General features: G+C 37.0%; 1 long non-coding RNA gene across 1 annotated transcript; it reads right to left on the reverse strand.

Annotated features, from left to right (window-relative positions):
• Positions 1 to 9691: 9691 nt before the first annotated feature.
• LOC137082841 (uncharacterized) lies at positions 9692 to 18687 on the reverse strand. Its single transcript, XR_010906414.1, has 3 exons — positions 18370 to 18687; positions 16920 to 17017; positions 9692 to 10028 (listed from the first exon to the last, which is right to left on the reverse strand). It is a non-coding gene; the product is annotated as an uncharacterized lncRNA (long non-coding RNA).
• Between the last annotated feature and the right edge of the window lie 1524 nt (positions 18688 to 20211).

Raw genomic sequence — 20211 nt, forward strand, 5'->3', positions numbered from 1 at the left:
CACTGAAGTCATTCTTAAAAAGGGAAGATGTGTTCGTAGTTAATCCGACCGGATATGCCGAATGTTTAATCTATCAACTAGTTCTGCTTCACCTTCGTTGCTCTGGTTGGTGGTAGCGCTATCCTATCGCGTGCAGAGGGAGATTGAAAGACAACCGTTTATCCCACCCCTCGGATTGAGCCCTGTCAATGGTGAGTTTCCAGACCAAACATCTTGATGTGGGTCTGGCTTGTCAGGCTAGGGAAGTATGCAACTTCAGATGCAGCCAGTGTTTTGACAGAAACGGTTGAATGAATGATTCAATGACTCACTCATAAAGACAGTCACTTGTCGTCACTTACTGGCGTAACGATGTAAAGTGCAGAAATAAACACACTGTAAAAAAGAAATTCAGGTCCCAATTGAACATTTTTTAGTGACTGATCACATCTAAAAAAATGTGTTGGACAAATTGAATTTCTGTGAATTAAAATGCTTCAATCCACAAAAATTCTATTATGCCAACTGAAAAAATTCAGATGTAGTTACTAGACAATTTTTAATTGGGGCCTGAATTTTTTTTTTTTTTTTTTTACAGTGTAGGGCTTTAGCATACACCCAGCGCAATGTGGCACCAGGCACGATGCAAGTGTTTTTTTGCTAGTTTCAGCCAGGTCGCAGTTATCATTTTCACGTCCAATTTGTTTAAATAGCAAATGCACTCCCGGCCATCAGTTTGCATATTGGTGTGTTGGTTTGAAAACAAGGTGTGTTCAGGCGCATTGTTGGCACATTGCTATTCTGAAGCAACTGAAAGGGACTGTGCCATTGAACAACAAAAACCTGATCTAAAGTAAATAGCACAGTATTTTTTGTGTTATTTAAAGGGTGCGTTAGTAACATAGACAGTAAAAGAAATGGACAGAGTGTTCCCATAGACATCAATGGCAGAAAATGACGTCGACTAGAGGCACTAACTTCCTGATGGCTGAGCGAACTGCGCAGGCTCAGACTGAGCTTGACGACGTAGATGTGACGTAAGTAACCTGTCTGACAGTTGTAGGTCTTCTAGTAGTTGTGGAAAGTGAAATCTGAATCAGGTTGTTTAAATATTTTCTCCCGTTGCTTTTGGCCCACTATCGGCTTCTCCCCATTCTTCCCCCTTGACTTTATGTCTCCACGTCCCCCCGACTGTCTCCTAGACAGTAAAAGATTGCTTCTGAGTGTCTCCTCCTGTCTATACGGTAATTTCTCAACTGTGCGACAGAGTCGCGTTGGTTATGACGCAATCGTTAGCCTATTTTTACAAAAACAGCTTCTGCGGGGCGATAGTGTAAGATACAAGGTAACGGAGCCTTTTATGCATTGTCGTGTTTCTTTATAAATAAACAATGGACAAATGGAGTCTATTGCGCTAACAAATGCCTAACCAAACGTAATAATTTCATCCTAGCATTGGAGATGCTTTAAAGATGTCATGAACCAGCTTTTTTATTTTTTATACTGTTGTCTGAGGTCAACTAATGATGTTTGTGAGGTTTTTACATATGAACCCAGCGTTTTGGAGAGAGCCTCAAAACCAGTGTAGAAAATAGTTATGATGTTTTTGGATGTAAAAACCTCACAACTATTTTCTACACTGGTTTTGAGGCTCTCTCCAAAACGCTGGGTTCTGATGGGCGTGCAGCACTGGAGACTTGGAAGTAAATGCCCACGGATAGGATTGGATAAGATTTGCATATTTAATGAGCTTCAGCTCCCCTGTCAGTTCAGTGATATGAGAAAGGAGAGAGTGAGGAAGAAGCTGCAACCGGAATGATTTTCTCGATCACAGGGCTCGTAAACGTCTTTATCAAACAAAATCAATGATTTATTTATTTTTCATCCAACCACGATTGATTGGACTATTATTTATATATTACACATAGCCCAAAAGATCGGACAATTTAAGCGCAAACCGCGCGCACACACATACACGTGCACGCGCCATCCTTCAGATGTCAACTTGAGAGAGAGAGAGAGAGAGAAGAGAGAGAGAGAGAGAGAGAGAGAGAGAGAGAGAGAGAGAGAGAGAGAGAGAGAGAGTAAATACCAGAACAAGAACGGAATATTATGATATTCTTACACATTCGTACACATAAGCAAAATGATATATAACAATGCAGTACTATAGCATATATAAAAAAACACGTTTTACTCACATGGTGTGCTGCACCATTCCTGTCAGATCCAAATCCAGCATCGACCAGAGATTTGTTTAAAAACGATTCCACAGTGAAATGAAGTGAACATGTTTTCCCCACGGGAGATGGAACTTCATTAAAAATAAAGTTCAACCACTCATTCCTAATATTAGGATCTGAAGGAAGCTCATGCAACGACTGTGTTCTTCCATAACCAGGAATAGCGCAATATCTTAATCTTCCTCTACATGTTTATTGTTGTTGACCCTCCATGAGTCAGTGGACGGGGCTACTGGATTAGACGTGCTGTAGATTCTGTAGAGGCGGAGTTTCATCGCACACTGACGTCAGTATAAAGCACAGGACCGTTTGTTGAGCCTGCTGTCTATAAAAGCTTTTCTTTGACTAACAAGGAAGTTTTCAGCTCTGAAACTTACAGGATATTCTTATATTACCATGACCTTTTATATATCAAAGTCTCAAGGGAAAGTTGATTCCTCAATTCATCACCCCTGTAATGGAAGTGTATGTAAGATTGTGGCCAAAACTGGTACTACAGGTGTATCCCCTCTCCCCCTCACTTGAGGTTGCCAGATGGACTGCAGGATCCACAGGAACGTTTGTAGCTGCAGCTGTGGTAACTAGAGCCGAGCTGGCCACCCAGATGCCGAAACATTACTGACTTTGTGATTGGTCGATAGGTGGAGGGTGGAGCTTCAGGCCAAAACACAACATGTCAACGTCCACATCAGTTGAGGGCTGCAACAAAAACTTTTAAATGACAATATCCTGGCCGGACTACTATTGTCACTGATATAAGTATTTCAAATTAACATGATTTCATAATGTCTACTGACATAGAACCATTTTATGAGTAGTAATTGAAATACATTTCTTACATGCAGTTCCTTTAACATATATATATATTTCTTGACATGCATTATACAAGGAAAAAATGTATTCATTAAATCATTTTAAATCAACTTATTTAACTATTATGCATGATTAAGAAATATAGTATTGCATAAAGTAAAACAAAAAAGCAAAGACACGTTTAGCAAAGACTGCTATGCAACGGAAAAAGAGATTTTATCCCTAGTATTACTAAGCAGTTTCCTTGGATTCCCACACTTCAGCATTAGATGATGGCTATGTTCTTTTTGGGAGGGGATTAACATTTCTGCAAATGCTGCAGACCCCCAGTGAGCGACTAACCCGATGGCAGACAATGTATGAGCTGTGGAGGGATTAGGGTGTCTGCATCACACCCTGTTTATACCACCCTGCCTTTCACACTAAGTGTGCAGAAATGTCGAATCAGTCAAGATGGAATTTTGCCCAGCCATAAGAGAGCTGTAGGATCAGGTCAAACTCCTGGTGCCAGGCTGTATCGCATTGTGCAGCCTTAAAAGGCCACTTTGGTTTGATTTCAGAGCTGATTTGATTCGACTTTCAGAAGGCACATACACTTCACGCTGTTGCCATTATTGGTTTCTTGGTTTGAAAGGAGAGGAGGATGGATGCGCTTTTATTTCCAGTTAATATTTGAATGATACTATTGTAACACAGTAAGAAAGTTGATCAACACGAAGTATTACATATAAACCAGATTTCTTGGTAAATGTAAATGGATAAATGTATGAAAACTGAGTTCAGGAATTCCTAAGTTTATTGCATTTTTTTTTTCTTCATCACAGTGGTTTGTTCGCTCTGATGTATTGCAATGATGAAAAGATCTCATATGGAGATGACGAGAAAAAGAAAACCAAACAAATTAATGCCTGCTTATAATATAAATGATTCCGTCTTTCATCAGTAACACATGTACAAAGAGTGTGTGTCAATGACTACCATATGAAGAAAACCATACAGGCACAACTTCAGAAAGCACATCGCACATACACCGAGGAACAGAAGTGTCACTTCACAATTTGTTCGAGTTGTGGAGTGAAATATGGATGACACAAGCTTTATAAGAACAAAGAAGAGTACAGCAGTCATGCACAGAATCCACAAGAAAAGACAGAAAGGATGTTACCATTTTGGCATTAATGAGAAGACAAGATTTATGGGACAAGTTCACCCATATAGTAAAAAGAAATATAAAAGCTGTTATTTTGACATTTCTATTCATCAAAGAATCCTGAAAAAAAGTATCATGGCTTCCTAAAATATAAGTATCAGTTGTCAACATTGATTATAATAAGAAAGGTTACCTGAGCACCAAATCAGTTTAAAGGTGGGGTAAGTGTTATTTCAAAACCGTTTTAGAAAAATAACTCGGGCCGAGTGGAATAACAAACTTGTAGCCAATCAGCAGGTAAGGGGCGTGTCTATGGTGAGAAGAGAGGTCCAGTGCACCTCATTATTCAAAACACATGAGTCACACATGACGGACATTAGCCAAGAAAGAACTAATATATGCTGGCTTTTGCTTGAATATGCTCGTGTGTCACGTTCACTTGTTTGTCCATTTGCGGTCGTATTGTGGCTCACTTCAGCGATGATAAAGACCCGTTCATTTCCACACCGTATGGAGCATCTAAATCCCCTCTGTGTTTCAAGGTTTCAAGCATCAGCTCACAAAATGTGTCCGACAGGTAATACTCCTAATATATGTTTGTTTCCTCTTTTCATCTATATAACCCATCCGGTCATAATTGTAATATGTTGTTGGACTATCGAGCTTGTATACTAACATTTACGACTTGTTAATGAGAACTGTTTGTGTTTTTGTGATCGCTATAACTCTAATCTTGTTATAACTGTAATATGTTGTTATCTTGACTATCAAGCTTGTGTTCTATCAAGTTGCTAATGAGAACTGTTTGTGTTTTGTGATCGCTATAACTCTAACTTGTCATAATTGTAATATGTCGTTAGCTGGACTATGGAGCTTGTATACTAACGTTATCAAGTTGTTTATGAGAACTGTTTGTGTTTTCTGATCGCTATAACTCTTTTATAGCGATCACAATAAAAGACAAGATTATTAACGCTATAATCTTGTCATAAATGTAATATGTCGTTAGCTGGACTGTCGGCTCGTGTTCTATCGAGTTGTTCAGGAGAACGGTTTGTGTTATTGTGATGGAAGGAGTGACTTTTTCATTGAATATTCGACCTGGATTAGTTACACACATATTTTGCCATAGTCGTTGCCTGGGTTACGTATGTGTGGGGCGGAGCTATCAAAATAGGGCCGAGACCCTTTTTGGGGGTAGGGGCGTGTTTGTTTTGGTGATTTGAAATATCAACAGCGGTTACCAGATATCACTTACCCCACCTTTAAATGAGATCTGAAAGATAATGTGACACTGAAGACTAATGACTGCGAAAATACAGCTTTGCCATCACAGGAAAAAAATATATTTTAAAAAATATTAAAATAGAAAAAATATATATTTCAAATTAATATAGAATTTATTGAATATTATTTTATCTTTATTTAATATACTGCACCTTTAATGCCACAATATGTAATTTTCCGCCGCTAGAGGTCGCTTATTATGTGTTCATTCAATCGTGGCACCATTGAAAGTACCTGTTGCATCACGGGTGTGGTTCGGAAACTTCACCACCTATTACCAGAAAACCTTGCAGTGCATAGTAAATGCAGCTGGAAAGATCATTGGTGGCACACCTTCCCTCAAGGACATTTACAAATTCCCGATTTAGCCGGAAAGCACTCAGTATAGTGCCAACCCATCCCTCACACAGCTTTTTTAGCCTTCTGCCATCTGGGAGGACGATTCGGAGCCTTCAGGCCAGAACCACTAGACTAAAGAACAGCTTCATCCACCAGGTTGTCAGGAAGTTGAACACTCTTCATTCTCTGCCCTCGGATGCACTGAACTGTAACTTTCTACCCACACACACATGCTCACACGCACGCATACACATTTGATTATAGGCACTTTTACAACTGCTGCTATCTTGTTTGCATTTTGCAAACTTTCTTTTTAAAACTTTCATGTTTTGTGATGTTTTAATTAGGGCCGGGACTTTAACGCGTCAATTAAGATTAATTAATTATGGGACTTTAACGCGTTAATAAAAATTAATTATGCAAAAAATAAATAACAATTTTAACCACATTTTTGCACCGTGGAACGTTTTTCAATTAATGTGTTTCGACGGACAGATTATACTGGAACACCAACTAGCGTAGCGTTCACGAGTCCCGACAACAATGAACATGAGCGAAGAAGCTGATGAGACCGCTTTGCTTGGCCCCGTGGATGGGAAATTTTGTTTAAAAAAACGAAAGGATTGAAGCGTCGACAAGAGCAAGCTATACAACAAGGAATTTGAGTATCACCGCAGCACATTGAGCCTCAAATATCACAAATATGCTTTAGCTACACTTAATGGCAAACATTGCGCTGGTCTGCTGGACTGAAATAAATAAACAATATTTTGTTGATTAAGCTTATGTATTCAGTCATTATTCAATGGTATACTAAAAATCCATGTGAAAAATTACTTCCCATTGTTCTCAGGTCAAATATTTATATGCAATTAAAATGCGATTCATTTCGATTAATTAATTACAAAGCCTCTAATTAATTTTTTTAATCGAGTCCCAGCCCTAGTTTTAATGTACATATCGTATCTATTTTTAATAGACTTGACTTTTGTTATGTTGCCGTTTTTACACCGTGGGTCTGAGGGAAGCGGAATTTCAATCATCTGTATGTCTTGTACATACAGTAGAATTGACAATAAAGTTGAAGTTATTAAAAAAAAAGACAGTCCGAGGACGCCTGGATTTCACAGAGCTTTTACTATGTCACAGAAGACAGCTTCCACTTTTTCTGGTGATTAGTTTTCTGTCAATAAATGTATCAAAACAGTTGCTCACCTGTCGAATAAAACAAAAAATATATTAAAGCGTCTATAAATATATTAAAGTGGAAATCGACAGTAGTGCTGTACTCCTGGTTACATCCTGGTTAAAATAGCTTATTTCCCTGGATTTAAACATTTTTGGAAAAATTTGGTATAATGTAAAATAAGTCAACAAAATATCACACATTGTTTTAGTGGTTTTTGGAGATTTGAATCCAAAAATCTTACATATTGTGCCTTTAATCTCACTGCTTAAAATACAACAAAATCAACCTAATAATTTCACAAATTCAATGTTTCAAGAACCATTAAAGGATTTGTAAACATTCTTACATCTCTAATTCTGTTCATATGTAAAATGGACTACTTCTGTTGTGTCTTTCTTGAGAAAATACAAAACCAGTCTACAGTATATGCACATACCGTGATTCTAAGGACGGAGCATGCAGTAAATGTCTATCTGCACATCTCATCTGCGTACAGAATCACAGGTTCACGACAGACAGATGGTCTGTCTCTCTACAGATATTGCTACAACATTTTCACATGGTTCTTTCTCTCCTCTGGACAAACTAGACATGTTTAAGCCATTAACCCAACAATGACAACACAGCATTGTACTTTATTTCATTTCTTACTCCGGCCTATTATTCATTTCTCAGTTTTAGCCAAAGGATTATGATGATGTTTTTTTGTTTTCCTTTTTTTCCCCCTCGTTGTGATGGATCCATATGTTTTATTTTGACATTCACATCCTGATGCTGGAGTCATAAACCTATCATTAAACATCATTAATCCCCAGGTCCCTCGTTAAACCGGCCTTTCTGCTATCTACCCTGGAGGTATTACAACAACCTTAACTACCATTGGCTGATAGACCTCTGCAAAAATTATTACCTTAATAAAGACTATTTTATAATATTTGCATGCACAAGCATCTTATATCTGACACTGCAAAGGCCGTCTGGCTCATTTTAAGTGCTCCCTTGGGGAAGTTTCTTGGCAGGCTAAGTGATGTGTGGCACTCCCATTTGGAGAGGGACCGCAGTGATGCCGTTTGAGTAAATATGGGCTTTTAACTCCGGTTTAAGTCATCTCATTGCATTTTAGGTTAAAGTCCATGTCATTGCCTTCTATATCCTTGCCTTCTCCACCACTCTCTCTCTACCCTTTTATAGCTGAAAATATGAAAATAATACTGCAACGTCACCTCATGCTGCAGACCTCCAGAGACCAAATACAGCTCGAGGCATCTGCAAACACCAAATTTAAGAAACGTGCTGTAAATTTAATTAACGATCACAGCAAATCTAATAAAATTCAATGTCCAAGAACACTGTTTATGGGTATTTAACTTTAACATTCAATGATGGTGGGAGCTGGGAAGGCTTTTTGATTTGGCATGGAAAGTGTGAAGAATCCTGCTGATACTTGCACCACAGGTTAACAACACAATTTCAGTTCACAGCAAAAGCGAGATTGCTTTTGCAACAGTTTATTTAGTTAAGGTTTAAAGTGAATAGCATTTTTAAAGGGAATAATAGGGACTCTTTATATGAACAGTTAAGCCAATGTTAAACAATTTTAAAAGACACAATGCCAAATAATAAACCTTTTAAATTTGAAAGATCATAGCTCTGTTACTTGGTATTAAGATTAAGAGTCGATACTAAATTATTCCATGTGAGAATGACAAATTGTACAAGACACATGATAGTTGCTTTGACCATTTTAGAGACTTGCTTTCTGTTCCGAAGAAGGGGTGTCTGGGTGTCTGAAGGGATAGCAAGCAGATGCTTGGCCATAAACTTCACAAGTCCTTCCCAAATGAAAACCAAAGGTCATAAATCTCATCTCAGTAATGGCTGTATGGGCTGTTTTAAAATCGCTCGTCAAAATATTACAAGATTTAACTGACATTCAGACATCCAGAAACGGTCCGTAATTGTTAGGTGGAAAGCAGGGCTAGTTGTCACATTTATTTCATGAATATTTCTTAGTTTTTTTTTTTTTTTTTTTTTTTAATTGCTTCTTAAAACGTACCTTAACAACCAGGCCAATGAAAATATAAAGAACATGTAGCCTATATTGCTCAGGTATTGGGTCAAAATTATCTTATTTTTTCTTTTATGCCAAAAATCATTAGGATATTAAGTAAATGTCCATACTGTAAATATATCAACAACGTATTATTAGTAGTAATATGCATGGCTAAGGACTATGCATTGCTACATTTCCTCAATATTTCGATGTTTTTGCACCCTCAGATTCTAGATTTTCAAATAGTTGTATCTCTGCCAAATATTGTCCTATCCTAACAAACCATACATCAATGGAAAGCTTATTTATTCAGAGTTCAGATGATGTATGATCATACACGTATGACTAGTTTTGTTGTCCAGAGTCAAATTTGTGTGTGTGTGTGTGTGTGTGTGTGTGTGTGTGTGTGTGTGTGTGTGTGTATGTTTTTTGTCCTGCATGTGAGCCTTGGATGTGCACACCTATATTTTACCAAAAAATATTACATTTTTATTTTGGCCAATGTATAATGAAGAAGTTAAATTGATAACATTTCAAATATTCATATGCAACATTTTACCTTCATCATATGTAGGTGGATCTTAAATGTATGCTAGTGTGTTTTTACTGTACTTAAAATTTACTGTCCTAACCTTAAAGTACTTAGGTATATCTCTTGTGACATCTTCCCCATGTGGTATCGTATCTTATATAAAGTAGCTCTCAGACAGGATTTATTCACTTGAATGAGCCCCCACTCCAGAAAATCCTTTTCCCACCATTTCTTAAAACCTAATGCTTTCTTTAATGTCTTGCATCCACTGTGAATTCTTCACCCTTCTTGAAGACACGTATTATCCTCTTCTACATGAGCGAGACCACCACTGCTTTCCTTTCGCCTCCGTCTTCATGGGGAGCGCTGGATTAAAATCCTGGGGGGGTGGATTACGGCAATAACCGTTTATTAATTTCTTCAGGCTCAAAGTACAGTATGATCTGTGAGAAAAAGAGCAGGACAATAGAACTCCTTCATCTCCTGGTGTCTGCGAGATTCATTGCCGTGTGTTACTTTACAAAGCGCCAGTGAAAAGAAACAGATGTTGTGTATCTGATACTTTTAAAAACAGTGTAAATCATCGCTACCTCTGAGTATACATTTTAAGATGATCAATAATACCTATACTTAAAGCTTTTCAAATTCCTCTGAGAACAAAGGCTTAAAGATCAGGTTTAAAGATAAAACTTCATAAGCAATTCAGAGCAGAAGAATTATAACATTTTGAGAAACTTGCGATTCATCAAGCAGCGATTCAGCCCATATCTGGACAAAACGTTTACACAAAAAATAAGGAATGCTATATATTGAATGTGAAATAATTTACAGTAAGACAAACTATTGCCAATGTTAACATGTTGACCAGGTAATATCATAAAGTATGTATGCTTAAGGATAAGAAGATAGTTGTAGGCCTGTCCTGTATGTTTATTGAGAAGTCTACATCTTCACTGCAAACATATTTCATCAGAAACAAAGCTATAGTCCAAAGTAAAAAACAAACAAACATAAATCCATGTATTAGTAATGATGCCTCAAACAATGCGAGTTACTGAGTGTACTTTTTCCAAGCGAATGGATTGGCCTTGACTGGCCTGGCAGGTGATAAAATAAGCAACAATAAAAAAATGCCTTGACAACCACCAAAATCAACTGCCAACCCACAGTAACATTGCTAAAATGAGCAACTATATTAGTTTAAGTACAATTCACATTGAGGTATTCACTGTAAAAAAAAAAAAAAAAAAAAAAACTGTCAAATTTACGGTAAAAAACAGCAGCTGTAATTACCAGAGCTTGACTGTAAAAAATACAGTATAACAACATTTTAGATTTAACAGATTTAAATAAAATGTACAGTTAATAACAATATATCATTAACTAAAATAATGTTAAATTACCAACCTATTGAAATACTAATATCTGTTATTTACCTCCGATGAGAGTCAGATGATGAAGCAAAGCTCACCACAAGTAGCTTTTAGGAGGACAATACTAATATACAGAAGGTTTTAAATATAAAACAGAAACACCAAATGTGACGTGTCACGCAGGGTTTTTCACTGTAGATTACAAAACAACTTGCTTTTTTTATTTCCAAAACCTGTAAATTTAACAGTATTTCACTGTATCTGCAATATTAAATGTAAGGTTAGATTTATTACAGTTATTCACGGAAACCTTTAAATTTTTTAAAATCACAATATTTTTTTTACAGTGTTGCTATTATGTCTGTTTTACATTACTATTCAAAAGTTTAGGATTTGTCTATTTTTTCATTCATTTTTTTTAAGACAATTATATTTTTATTCAGCGTGCATTAAAATTATCAGATGTGACAGAAATGTCTATATTTTAAATCAATGTTTTCTTTTTCTTTTTACTATCTATTCATCAAAGAATCCTGGGGGGGGGGGGACATATCTTGGTTTCCACAAATAAAATAAAATAAACAGTACAACGGTTTTCAACTGTGATAATAATAAGTTTCATTAGCAGCAGATCAGCATATGTGACCCTGGACCACAAAACCAGTCATAAGTTGCACAATTATATTTGTGGCGATAAGCAACAATACATTGTATGAGTCAAAATTATAAATTTTTCTTATGCCAACACTCAAAAAAAATTATTTGTTGAATTTACTTAAAAAAGCAGCATCACTATGGATGTAGTGAAGGAGGACATGAAGGTAGTTGGTCTGAGAGAAGAGGATACAGAGGATAGGACTAGATGGAGGCAGATGATTTGCTGTAGCGACCCCTGAAGGGAAAAGCCGAAAGAAGAAGACGACTTAAAAAAGCAGCGTCACGTGGTTCCACACAACTATATTGAGTAAGTTTTACAAATAACAATTTATTTATATGTACAAAACAATGTCTAGTAAAGCTGATAAAATGTCTTTAAGTAATGCAAACCATTTAAATGTGTCACTGTTACATAATATTTATATGTGTAGTTTACTTAATAATGTTATGTTACATTAAAAAAGGTTTATGTTAGGTGAACACATTTATCAATTTAATTTACCTTATTAATTTAACTACTTCTTCTACAAGTGAATGTTTGAAAACAAAATTCAAAAATAACTTAATTTAGGGCAGGACATCCATCCAGTAAATGAGTTTATGAGTGCCAGCCTAAACACAGTCACCACTCTTCTGCATAATGGAAAGTAATTACAGAAACTCCTCTAAATGTCCAGCATAACGGAACATTAAACACTAACATACACTAAAAACATCTTTCCTTTTACTGAACAACACATAAAATAACACTTTAATCCCTAAATTTACTCTCCTAATGCAGTTCCTTAGCAAAGCATGCTGGGAACTACAGATCCACCGGCCAGTTTGTTCGTTTTAATCAGCAATGGTAAGTGGACCGAACAAACACTTATTAAGTAAAGCTGGCAGTACTAATTTTTAGTATAAACAACTCAGTAAACTTAAGTTAATTTTGTTACATGAATTTCCTAAGTAATGTGAACATGTATGATTTGAGTGCAACTAACAACAGTTCATTTTTTTTGAGTAAACAATCATTAGGATATTAAAATAAATGTATTATTAGTATTAATATGCATTCCTAAGGACTTCATTTGGATAATTTTAAAGGCAATTTTCTCAATATTTAGGTTTCTTGCACGGTTGTACCCTCAGATTCCATATTTTCAAATAGTTTATCTTAGCCAAATATTAACATCAATGGAAAGCTTATTTATTCAGCTTTCAGATTATGTATAGGCCTAAATATAATATGTGTAATAGTGACCGTAATGTGTTAATGTGTCAGGAGTTCTGAATATGATCATCGGCGTAGGTACCTTTTGATTGTAATATGAGCGTAATTTGCTTCTATTCATTAAAAAAGAAAAAAACACTTCTGTGGTCGTCAAGAAGACTCTCCACAAAACAACATCCCTCAGGGCTTTTACTTCAAATGTGTGCAGATGTGGAGAAATATAGATAGATTCTCATATGTTTAGGGGCGGCAGTGGCTCAGTGGTTCATGTAGGTTGTCTACAAACCAGAAGGTTGGTGGTTCAATCCCCGGGTTCCACCTGACCAAGTGTCAAAGTGTCCATGAGCAAGACACCTAACCCCAGCTGCTCCCGACGAGCTGGATGGTGCCTTACATGGCTGACATCGCCGTCGGTGTACGAATGGGTGAATGTGAGGCAAAATGTAAAGCGCTTTGGATAAAAGCGCTATATAAATGCAGTCCATTTGCCATATGTTTGAGTCAAATTTCTATACAGAGAAGTATTATTTATTGAATCTTTATCCAAAATCCGCACATTTATCATTATGAGTGCTGTATACTCTGTGCTTGTTCATTCTGGTAGCCGGAGGGCGCTGGCAAGCTGTACTACTGAACATTCAGTCCATATATGGTACATGAAGAACAGACAAACTATGTGACATTCCAGGAACTCCTTAGCCTAGAAATCTAGACGCACCCTAGAGGCAGCAAATTTAATTTGCCCGCAAGTGTCGTCTAGGAACTCTCAATACCCTTCTGAGCTGTGTTCCTCAAAATCTGGACGGCCCAATCACATCATGTATAGAGTCGGTGGGCAGGGCCATAATGACGAGGGCCGAGTTGCGTTTGCGTGCTTTTAGTAAACACAGAAACTGGCGAACGGCCGTCTTTCGAATCAACTTTGACCGCGACTCTGGAAGACTTGGAGTTAAGCTTTTCTCTGAGAAAAGAACAAAGAGCGGTACTAAAGTCATTCTTAAAAAGGGAAGATGTGTTCGTAGTTTAGCCGACCGGATACGGCGAATGTTTAATCAGTCAGCGAGCTCTGCTTCGTTGCTCTGGTTGGTGCAGAGGGAGTTTGAAAGACAACCGTTTATCCCGCCCCTCGGATTGAGCCCTGTCAATGGTGAGTTTCCAGACCAAACATCTTGATGTGAGTCTGGCTTGTCAGGCTAGGAGCTCCTGACATTAGGGGTGCTTCTCAATATCCTTCCTCGTTTCCTCACTCCTCCGTCCTCCATCCTATGACCTGGAAACCAATGGAGCTCAGCCATCTCGTAGGAGATCTCAATTCTCTAATTGCACCACGAGGAGGCGAGGATGGAGGAGTGAGGAGGCTTCCTGAGGAATCATGAGCGAGGATACACAGGAGTATCCTTTGAGGAAGTGTTTTATCGATTAAACGTGACGCATGCATTAATTCTCCTCCCCCTTCACATCGTGCCACAGTTTATTAATCATTATTATTATGTTTAGATGTAGAAGACACAAATGTTTGTCAAATAACAACACCTGACAGTTGCAGAATTATATCAAAGCACAAGAAAATGAAAGAAACAAATAGAGAAACAAATAGAAACTAATAATATAAAACGAAAAAGCAGTTAATAACTGGAATTCGTTGTTAATAATAACTGGTAATATTGATTAAAATATGGACAACTGTGGTATTTTGTGGAGGCTGAAGCTTACAATATAAAGTTATCTCTAATGTTCAAGAATCCTGACTAAATCCAGCGGTGTCATCATTAATTGACGCCGCTTTGAAGTGACGTTAAAGGGAGCGGGGATGTATCAATTCACTTGATTCAATTCCTCCGCCCTCGCGTCTTTTCCTCGCGCCTTTCCCTCGCGTCCTGAAGGGGCGGAGCTAAGGCGCAAGGAAAGGAAGCTAGGAAGCATAGACAGTAAAAGAAATGGACAGGGCTATCCCATTGACTTCTACAGCGTTAAGTGATGTCAGTAAAGGAGCACTCACTTCCTGATAGCTGAGCGAACTGCGCAGGCTCAGACTGAGCTTGACGACGTAGATGTGACGTGAGCAACCTGTCTGACAGCTGTAGGTCTTCTAGTAGTTGTGGAAAGTGAAATCTGAATCCCGCTGTTTAAATATTTTCTCCCATTGCTTTTGGCTCACTATGGGCTTCTCCCCATTCTTCTCCCTTGACTTTATCAGACTTTATGTCTCCACGTCCCCCCGACTGTCTCATAGACAGTAAAAGATTGCCTGTGAGTGTCTCCTCAGGTCTATACGGTAATTTCTCAACTGTGCGACAGAGTCGCATTGGTTATGACGCAATAGGTAGCCTGTTTTTACAAAAACAGCTTCTGCGGGGCGATAGTGTAAGATACAAGGTAACGGAGCCTTTTATGCATTGTCGTGTTTCTTTAGAAATAAACAATGGACAAATGGAGTCTTTAAACGCCTCTGATGTAAAGTTATTCACTGTCAAAGTGACTCAAAAATGAATGGGAGTCAATGGGATGCTAACAGCAGGTGATGGCTTGGTTAGCAATGGCAGCCCCTATGGGTGGAACGCTTTCCGAGCGCTAGATTACCCCCTTGCTACGAAAGGAAACGAGGATGCACAAATAAGAATTGGGAAGCACCCAAACAAAGCTGCCAGACATCGTCAGATCACCATTACATGCAGATAGTAACGTTTGAAGACAATAAACACACAATCGCGACAATATATAGTTGGTCTGTGTTCTTTATGCCATGTGGTTTCATAATAGATCATATTTATAATGCTATTCGACATAGCTTTTATCATTGTGTATTTTCTGTCAGATTTTTTGACCCAAAGCCACATGAGATCACAGATTGTTATATAAAACACTCGACTTATAAAGTATAAAATGATATGAAGTAAGTTTTGAATAAAACATGATTTTAATCTTAACTGTTGTTTTGCTGGTGTGCTAAGCTAACATGCTAGCTTACCCTAAGATGCACCTGCCATTGAGCAAATACTTTATTTTTATGATTTTTTATAAAAAATATAAAACTACTGAAATGTTTATTTGGAAGAAATGCATTTGATAGAGTCTCAGTGAGGGTTAAGTGAGAGGTTTGATTTAGAAATGAGGTTTGAATAGAACAGTTTGAATAGAGAGTCGTTAGTAAATACAGTGCAGACAAAAGAATAATAATTAGAGCCATAACCAGGTCAAAGAGGTGTGGATGTGTCCTGGGGAGACAATCTGAATGGGACAGTTTGCACCTCTAAACAATAGAGACAATACACTGAATAAAAGCTCAGAAGACATGGCAATAAAAAATCAGTTGATATTTTAGAGAAATCTCAAAATAAAATCACATGACACAATCTTGTAAAACATTTAATAAAATTCAGAGTTTTAGACTTATCATCTTCAGATTTGAAATATAGGATGGTCAGACTTGTGGCTTTAGCTGTAGTGCATTTCTAGTTTGCCCCAAGGCCAACTTCAATTTTATTTTCATAAAGATATTTCATACAAATAAATTTATAATAACTTTACAAAACTTGGAAGCTTATTATAGCTATTTTTGATTATAAAAAATATTATAATTTTGACTGCTTTCAAATGAAACCATACTTATGCCTTTAGTGCAAAGGATTCATGAACTGTATCTGTTTTAGTCTGAGTATGCATTTCTTAGGATTTTTTCAAAAGTGGGGATCCAGCCTAACAGGTTAACCTTTTCCTCATATCAATAACACATGCACATTCTTAGCAAACTGTATTTTTATGTGGTTATATGCAGTATTATCTTGGAGATAATGACAATGAAGAATAGCTGAGATTAGAGAGATGTACATATACAACAACTGCTGATCAAATGCTTTACTATTTTCAGCTTCATGCGAGGCCTTGGAATAAATATTGACACATTTGTAGAAGTTAGCTTGCACTTTAACAGGATTAATAAACTTGAGATTAATTCATTGCATTTAGCATCTTCATGGATTTCACCATGAAACATTATACAAAACAAAAACAGCATTTTTTTCTCTCGCTCCACATTTAAGGAAATGCAACCGATCAAAGCCACCCAAAATACTTGACATTAGACTTACCTGTTAGCAGATTTAAGACAAAATGTCAGCTGTAGATGGGTCAAAGATTTCATGGTATCTGTTTGTAGGAATCTCCAGGAATTGATGTTTATGGCCCCCTGTTGGATTGTGAGGAAATGGAAAGAGCCTTATGATTGATGTCAGCTTCATATGCGGTCAGGTCAGGTCAACACTTAGCTGCTGTGAATGGACCATAAAATACTGAATGCAGATCTTGGAATTGCACAGCACACACTTACTCAGACTTCTTTTCATGGGGTATCAATGAACATTATATTAAAAGAGTAAAACTAAAATAAAAATAGTGAATCCTTTGATTTTAAAAGTATCAAAGAATTTAAAATGCTCATATGACAGACAAAATTTCCTTATACAAATAACTCTGAACCTCATAATTACCGATGCAGACCGCTAAGAATAGCCAGCTCAATTAAAATGATTTCCTTTATATACTGATCCCTCTCGGTAACAATAAACATACAGGAAATGACTCCCAGTCATATAAATTAAAATGGCAACACCTAATCCTCGTTTAGACTCACAGAATGAGAGAAAGGAGAGAAGCTGTGCTGTGGGCTAACGGTTGTTTTTCAGTGGAAACTTTTGATAAAACGTTTATCCTTGGACTAGGAAAAACTTTTAGTATGATTCCATGTCATGCAAGATTGGTTTATATGAGGCCAGATCTGGTGTAAACAATACATATTTTCTTTTATATTGGTAGCTCAGCCAAAACTCATAAGAACTCTCCTGCTCTTTATTAGACTACGGCACGCACTCTCAACTTTGTCCTAACAACAGACAAGCAATCCGAGGACTGGTCAAGGAGTAAACAAGCTAAAACAGCGGAGGAAATCTAGATGACTTAGAGATCATCATGATATGGGTTGGTGGTAGGAAAAAAATAGAATGCAGTCTTGCTGGCATAAGCACAGCCCCAAGGTGGGCTGGGCCAGGACAACATACTCGCAATTCATAACTATTTAATGTTTTGGCAAATTGGTGGTCAATTTGTACAATATCATTCATATGATCTGCTTACACCCAATTGAAGGTAGGGCTGGACCTTCTTTTTTTCTGAAAATCTGGTTTTTGTAGCTAAAAATTGAATTGTACGAAACCATTAAAAATTACAACTTGTAAAATAGTTACATTTTCTTATGAGATTGGGATATGAAAAGCTGGTGATTGCTATATTTATAGCTACAGTACAATCAAGCATTCATAAACATGAACACAGTGAAGAAAACACAAATATATTTAGTTATATTTAATTTTGTGTTGTTAAAATCTTGACACAAAATGAACATAATTTCGTGTATATTGTAATTTGTGAATAGCCTAATATCTGCAGCTCATTGTTTTTTGTTTTGTTTTGTTTTTTTGTATATATCATTCTTACAGGAGCTTACAAGTGTCAACACTGTTATGAGTGAGTGAATTAACTTACCTCAACATTTTCCTACGAGTACAGTGGTGGCCACTACAGAAAACACTGACAGTCTTGCATATGTTTTAGTTCAGGCACTAGCCACAATTGGCACAATATAGCAAAACGATCCTGATCTGCCCGGTTTTACTTTAAAACTATCTGGGGCTTTAAAAGCCTCATCTCATCCATGCCTTGTCAAACGCGGCACTGAATTGCAGTGAAGAGAAGAGTGCTGGTGAGTAACTATCTTATCTCTTACATAAATACATTTTTTAAGAAGTTCAGATGTTTTCAAAGTTTGCAATCTGCCACTATCAAGTAGCTACCAAACGATCACTTTTTTTCTGTTGCTATAATCGCGCCCGTTTATCTGTTAATGTAGCGTTGGCCGATTTATCATAATTTGACATAAATTCTAGAATAAATTGTACAAATAAATAAATACATAAATAAATAAATAATCTAACAAATAATAGAAATAATCTAAAAAATAAATTCTCCAATGAATCGGTTCATCCAAAATAATCCTCTGTCTCTGGTTTATTATAGTGAATCGGTTCATCCTAAATGACCCTTTCTGGTAGCGTTGGAAAATCCGATTCATTCTAGTGAATTGGTTCGATGTAAACTAACAGATTAAATCATGATGGTTTACGACTTTTTGCAACTTTATGTAAGCCTAAATATAAGTGATTTATTGTATTCAATATAATTTTGTTAAATCTGATCTTATAATTCAACTACAGTTTAAATCTTAATTTCACAACACAATTTGATTTAACGTAATCCACTTGTCATCAAAATTTGGCTCCTTCTACTAACATTGTCAGATAAACTATTGCGTCACTACTGTTGTGGACGGCGACCTCCATTGGCCAACAGCGCGCACAAGACATCTAGCCTTTATTATGGATATCTATGGGTATAAAGTTCATTTATTTGCTAAATGATTTGACAGAGTTTATAATGTCAGCCTTGAAACATTCTGAGCTGTTTAATGTGTTGCTCTGGATGCTGTCCATGGGTTCTGGGCATGGAACCATCATCAGGTGCCACCCAGCCACCCATAACAGAAGCTAGAATGTGACTATGTAATAGTAACATCAGTGCTATTCGTTTACACTATAACCAGTTGCCATGGGGGACAAGATCAAAATATTTTTTTTATGTAGCCAGTGTGCAAAATAAAGTAACTTTGAGATAAAAAAAAAGAGGTTAAAGGATAAGAATCCTTTAAATGTAAATGTGCTGTTAAAAGGTTAGTTTACCCAAAAATGAAAATTATGTCATTAATTACAAACCCTTATGTTGTGTGACTACAGTGGTTCAAACTTGATTTTATGAAGCAACATGAATTCTTTTTTTTCTTTGCACAAAATTATCCAACAATCTCTTCTCGTCTGTGCCAGTCTCCTACGCTGTTGATGTAGTGTAAACAGTGTAGCACTTCCGAGTTCTACGGCAGAACGGCGGCTCACCATTGGTTAGCTCCTGCGTCAGTATCACACACATGCATCGTGATGCTCTCGTGAACAGCATCGGCCAATGGTAAGCCGGGGTAAGTCTGACTTAGCACTTCAAAAGAGCTGCACTGTTACACGTCATCTGCCTAGGAGACTGGCACAGACGAGAAGAGATTGTAAAAATAAAGTCTTTTTTTCCCCCTTTTTTTTGGTGGTGGGGGTTTGCACACAAAAAGTATTATTGTCACTTTATAAAATTGAGGTTGATCCACTGTATTCACAGGGACTATTTTAACAATGTCTTTACTACCTTTCTATGCCTTGAAAGTGGTAATTAAATTGCTGTCTACACTCTCAGTGTTTTTTTTTTTTAACAGAAAAAAATGTACAGTGCTGT

Source organism: Pseudorasbora parva, chromosome 7 (assembly GCF_024679245.1).
Source record: "Pseudorasbora parva isolate DD20220531a chromosome 7, ASM2467924v1, whole genome shotgun sequence".
NCBI classification, from domain to species: Eukaryota; Metazoa; Chordata; class Actinopteri; order Cypriniformes; family Gobionidae; genus Pseudorasbora; species Pseudorasbora parva.